Source organism: Gorilla gorilla, chromosome X, assembly GCF_029281585.2.
Source record: "Gorilla gorilla gorilla isolate KB3781 chromosome X, NHGRI_mGorGor1-v2.1_pri, whole genome shotgun sequence".
Lineage (NCBI taxonomy): Eukaryota > Metazoa > Chordata > Mammalia > Primates > Hominidae > Gorilla > Gorilla gorilla.
Genome location: NC_073247.2, coordinates 57,831,425 through 57,837,846, shown reverse-complemented (window position 1 = coordinate 57,837,846; position 6,422 = coordinate 57,831,425). Strand labels below are relative to the sequence as shown.

The 6,422-nt window shown below is 44.1% G+C and overlaps 1 pseudogene; it reads left to right on the top strand.

Annotated features, from left to right (window-relative positions):
• Window positions 1-449: 449 nt before the first annotated feature.
• LOC109024657 (nucleophosmin-like) lies at window positions 450-4,743 on the top strand (annotated as a pseudogene).
• Window positions 4,744-6,422: the final 1,679 nt, after the last annotated feature.

Below are 6,422 nucleotides of genomic sequence, written 5' to 3'. Positions count from 1 at the left end.
ACTAGAAATAAAATCATCGAGGATATGGAAGACTTGAACAACACTCTAAACCTGATGTGACCTAATTGACACCAATAGAACACTGCACTCAACGACAGCAGAATACACATTATTTTCAAATACATATGGAACACACTCCAGGATAGATCTATGCTAGACCATAAAACATGTTTCAAAACATTTTAAAGGGCTTAAATTCTACAAAATATGTTTTCTGACTATAACAACTAGAAATCCACAAGAGAAGGAAATTGGACAAACCCACAAATATTTAGAAATTAACACATTTTGTTTTGTTTTGTTTTGTTTTTTGTTTTTGAGACAGAGTGTCGCTCCATCGGCCAGGCTGGAGTGCAGTGGCATGATCCCAGCTCACTGCAACCTCCGCCACCTGGGCTCAAGCAATTCTCCTGCCCAGCCTCCTGAGTAACCGGGATTACAGGCGCCTGCCACCACACCTGGCTTATTTTTGTATTTTTATTAGAGACGAGGTTTCACCATGTTGGCCAGGCTGGTCTCGAACTCCAGATCTCAGGTGATCCACCCACCTCGGCCTCCCAAGTAGCTGGGATTACAGGCAGCCACCGGGCCCGGCCAGAAATTAACACATTTCTAAATAAGCCATGAATGGGAAATTAGAAAGTAATGCATGAAAATGAAAACACAACATACCACAATTTATGGGATGCGACTAAAGCAGTGCTTAAAGGGAAATGTATAGCTTTAAATGCCTATATTAGAAAAGGAGAGGGTGGCACGGTAGCTCGTGCCTGTAATCCCAGGACTTTGGGAGGTCAAGGCGGGCAGATTGCTCAGGAGTTCGAGATGAGCCTGGCAAGAATGGCAAAACCCCGTCTCTATAAAAATTAGCCAGGTGTGGTGGCACGTGCCTCTAGTCCCAGCTACTTGGGATGCTGAAGCGGGAGGATCGCTAGAGCCCGGGAGGCAGAAGTTGCAGTGAGCTGAGATTGTGCCACTGCACTCCAGCCTGGGTGACAGAGCGAGACTCCATCTCAAAAAGAAAGAAAAGAAAAACGGAGAAAGATTTCAAACCAATAATCTAAGCTCCCACCTTAAAAATGTAGAAATGTAGCAATCTACACTTAAAGCAAGCAGAGGTAAGGAAATGATAAAGATTTGGATGGAAATCATTGCAATGGATAAATTTAAAAAACAATAAAGAAAATTCGTGAAACCAAAAGTTGATTCTTTGAAAAGATCAACACAATTGACAAATATTTAGATGGACCAAGAAGAGAGAAGACACATCACCAAAATTAGGAGGCAAGACCACTGACCCTACAGAAAGGAAAAGGATGACAAGATACTTCTATAAAAACTTTATGCTAATAAATTAGACAACTTGGACAAAATGGACAAATTTGTAAAAGTGCACCAATTATCAAAACTGACTCAAGAAGTCATAGAAAATATGAATAGAGCCAGGCACGGTGGCTCATGCCTGTAATCCCAGCACTTTGGGAGGCTGAGGTGGGCAGATCACAAGGTCAGGAGATTGAAACCATCCTGGCCAACATGGTGAAACCCCGTCTCTACTAAAAATTAGCTGGGCGTGGTGGCGGGCGCCTATAATCCCCACTACTCGGGAGGCTGAGGCAGGAGAATCGCTTGAACCTGGGAGGCAGAGGTTGCAGTGAGCCGATATGTCGCCACTGCACACCAGCCTAGCAACAGAGCGAGACTCCATCTCAGAAAATAAAAAAAAAAGACAGAAAGAAAGAAAATATGAAAAGAGTTGTAATAAGTAAGTTAAAATCTGTTCACACAAGAAAAACCCAAAGCCAGATAGTTTAACTGATTAATTTTATTAAACATTTACAGGAGAAATAATACCAACATTCTACAAAATCTTTCAGAAGATAGAGGAGGCGTGAACACTCTCCAACCCTATGAAGCCAGTATTGAGACCTGAGACCTCTGAGATGTAAGCCAAACAAACACATCACGAGAAAACTATATAGCAAATTAAATTTAGCAACCTATCGAGAATTATACATCATGACCAAGTGGGGTTTACTCCAGTGATTCAAGGCTGTTTGAATTTTTTTTTTTTTTTTGAGACAGGATCTCCTTCTGTCGCTCAGGCTGGAGTGCAGTGGGGTGATCACTAGGCTTACTGCAGCCTCAACCTCCTGGGTTCAAGTAATCCACCTCAGCCTCCCAAGTAGCTGGGACCACAGGCGCATGCAACCACACTCAGCTGATTTTCGTATTTTTTGTAGAGACAGGGTTTCACCATGTTGTCCAGGCTGGTCTGAATTCCTGAGCTCAAGCAATCCACCTGCTTCAGCCTCCCAAAGTGCTGGAATTACAGGTGTGTGCACCCGGCCAACCTTCAAAATTGAATCAAAGTAGCTTGCACCAATGTGATTCTGTGTGACTGTTCTCTGGAACAGTAGTCGTTTAGCTCCATCCACCTTCCCTCCTATCTAAGTGCATGCCACCACCCCATGGAAGATTCAGTGGACATGGATATGAGCCCCCTGAGCTCCCAGAAGTATCTTTTTGGTTGCAAACTAAAGGCAGACAAAGATTGATCACTTTAAAGTGGATAATGATGAAAATGAGCACCAGTTATCTTTCAGAAAGGACAGTTTAGGGGCGGGTGCAAAGGGTGAATTGCATGTTGCTGAAGCAGAGGCAATGGATATGAAAGCAGTCCAATTAAAAGTAACACTGGTTGGCCAGGCACAATGGCTCACGCCTGTAATCCCAGCACTTTGGAAGGCCGAGGCAGATGGATCCCCTGAGGTGAGGCGTTCAAGACCAGCCTGGCCAACATGGTGAAACCCATCTCTACTAATAATACAAAAATTAGCCAGGCGTAGTGGCGGGTGACTGTAATCCCAGCTACTCAGGAGGCTGAGGCGGGAGAATTGCTTGAACCTGGGAGTCAGAGGTTGTAGTGAGCCAAGGTCACGCCACTGCAGTGAGCCAAGGTCGCACCACTGCACTCCAGTCTGGGCGGCAGAGCAAGACTGTCTCTAAAAAAAAATAAAAAATAAAAATTTAAAAAAAAGTAACACTGGCAACTTTGCAAATGTTTGTACAGCCAAAAGCTTCTCTTGTGGGCTTGGAAATAACACTGGCTATTGTCTTACAATTGAAGTGTGGTTTAGGGCCTATGCATATTAGTAGCACTTAGAAGCTGTGGAGGAGTCAGATGAAGAGGAGGATGCCAAATCCCTAAGTCTATCTGGAAAGCAATCTGCCCCTGGAAGCAGCAGCAAGTATCCACATAAACTAAAACTTGCTACTGATGAAGATGAATATGATGAGGAAGATGAAGATGAATATGATGAGGAAGATGATGAAGATGGTGAACGTAATGAGGAAACTGAAGAAAAAGCCCCAATGGAGAAATCTATATGAGGCACTCCAGCCAAAAATACACAAAAATCAAACGAGATGAAAATGACTCACTACCATCAACACCAAGATCAGAAGTCAAGAATCCTTTCAAAAACAGGAAAAAACCTCCTAAAACATTGAAAGGACCTAGTTCTATAGAAGACATTAAAGCAAAATGTGGCCAGGTGTGGTGGCTCACACCTGTAATCCCAGCACTCGGGGAAGCCAAGATGGGAGGATCGCTTGAGCCCAGGAGTTCAAGGCTGCATTGAGCTATGATCACACCACTGCACTCCAGCCTGGGTGACAGAGTGAGACCTTGTCTCAAAAAAAAAAAAAATGCAGACTGGGAGAAAACACTGGCAAATCATGTATCTGATAAAGGACTTGTATCCAGAATCTATAAAGAACACAACTCAGGCTGGGCACCGGGGCTCACGCTGTAATCCCAGCACTTTGGGAGGCCAAGGCAGGAGAATCACTTGAACCCAGGAGATGGAGACCAGCCTGGGCAACATTAGGGAGACCTCATCTCTAATTAAAAGAATTCAAAAAGAAGAAAAACAACCCAGTTTAAAAATGGGCAAAAGAGGTTGGGTGTAGGTGTCAGTGTCCCCATGCTGAAGCCAAAGGGATTGCATAGGGTAGGGAAGTGCCAGGTTGCCCCCGCACCCCTCACGGCCACTCTGTCCCAGGCAGATGCTCCTGCTGGCCCCTGCCTGCCTCACCACCCGCTCAGCTCCAAGCAGGCATGTCTCCGGCCGGGTCAGTTTCCTGCCTGCTAGGGTTCTGCTGAGCGACCCTGGTCTGTCCTACTCCTCTCTGAGCTGAGACTCCTCCTTGGTCACTAGAAGATGAGAATGGTGTGGCATACCTTATACCAGAAGAATAAGAAAATAAAGTGTTTAGTGTGTAGTAGAGAAGAACCAGAAACATCCTGAATGCATAACTTGGGTATTGGTTGAGAAACTGGGGCACATCCATACGGCAGGGGCGCACGGTGACACTAATGAAGAAACATTGCCGGGAGGAAAAACCAAATTGCAGAATAGTATGCGCAGCAAGACCTCATTTATGTAAAAACACACAGCAAACACAGTTTTTGATGTTTGTTTCTATAAATGCACAGTGAAAGGTCTGGAAGGTCATGTCAGACTGTTAATGGGAAGAGTATGCAAGTGCACTGAGGAAGGAAGTGCTTCTCTTTATATGGTTTTATACTGTTTTATTTATTTATTTATTTATTTATTTATTTATTTATTTATTTATTTTGAGACAGAGTCTCGCTCTGTCACCCAGGTTGGAGTGCAGTGGTGTGATCTCGGCTTACTGCAACCTCCGCCTCCTGGGTTCAAATGATTCTCCTGCCTCAGCCTCCCAAGTAGCTGGGATTACAGGCATGCACGATAAGGCCCAGCTAATTTTGGTATTTTTAGTAGAGACGGGGTTTCACCATGTTGGCCAGGCTGGTCTCGAACTCCTGACCTCAGATGATCCATCTGCCTCAGCCTCCCAAAGTGCCAGAATTACAGACGTGAGCCACCGCACTTGGCCAATTTCTATACTATTTAAATCCCCCTTTTTGTTACAATGGTTTGTATTTTATTGTTGAAACAAAAAAAAAAGAAAATTCCAAAATGTTTTTAAATGGACAAAAATATTGAAAAGACATTTCACCAAAGACAATATACAAATAAACACATGATACTTTGGGAGGCTGACGCAGGAGGATTGCTCAAGCCCAGGAGTTCGAGACCAGCCTGGGCAACAAAGTGAGACCCTGGCTCTACACAAACTAATTTAAAAATTAGCTGGGCTCGATGGCACAAGCCTGTAGTCCCAGCTACTTGGGAGGCTGAGGCAAAAGGATCCCTTGAGCCCAGGAGATCGAGGCTGCAGTGAGCTGTGATGGAGCCACTGCACTCCAGCCTGGGTGACAGAGTGAGACCTCATTTCAAAACAACAACAACAACCTATAACACATGAAGAGATGCATAGCATCATAAGTCATTAGGGAAATGCCAATTAAAACCACAATGAGATACCACTTGATATACACTAAAGTAGCTTTAATTAAAAAGTCAGTTATAAGAAATGTTGGCAAGGATGTGGAGAATAAGAAACCTTCATACATTTCTGCTGTGAATGTAAAATGTAATAGCCACTTTGGAAAAGTTTGGCAGCTTCTTAGAAAATTGATCAAAAATTTGACCAGGCCCAGTGGCTCACACCTGTAATCCCAGCACTTTGGGAGGCCAAGGTGGGTGGATCACCTGAGGTCAGGAGTTCAACACCAGCCTGACCAACATGCTGAAACCCCATCTCTACTAAAAAATACAAAAATTAGCTGAGTGTGGTGGCAGGTGCCTGTAATCCCAGCTACTTGGGAGGCTGAGGCATGAGAATTGCTTGAGCCCAGGAGGCAGAGGTTGCAGTGAGCCAAGATCATGCCACTGCACTCCAGCCTGGGTGACAGAGCGAGACTCTGTCTCAAAAGGCAAAGAAAGTTGATCAAAAATTTACCATATATACTACCCAGCAGTGCTACTTCAAGGTATCTATCCAAAAGAAATGTGACAAATGTTCACACAAACACTTGCACTTGAATCTTCGGAACAGCATTATTCAAACTAGCTAAAAGGAGACAATCCAAAAGCCTGTCAACTGGCAAATGGATAAACAAAACATGGTACATTTACCAAGAAAAAGGAATAAAATGTTGAGAAATACAACAGGGATGAACCTCAAAAACATACTAAGCAACTAAAAATACAAAAATTAGCCAGGCATGGTAGCATGTGCCTGTAATCCCAGCGACTCAGGAGGCTGAGGCAGGAGAATTGCTTCAACCTGGGAGGTGGAGGTTGCAGTGAGCCGAGATCGTGCCACTGCACTCCAGCCTGGGTGACAGAGCAAGACTGTCTAAGAAAAAAAAATCTATAGAGATCTGTAGACTACTGGTTGTCTGAAGGTGGGAATTACAATTAATGGATATTAACTGTAAATTAGCACAAGGTGCCAGGCACAGTAGTTAACGCCCAAAATCTCAG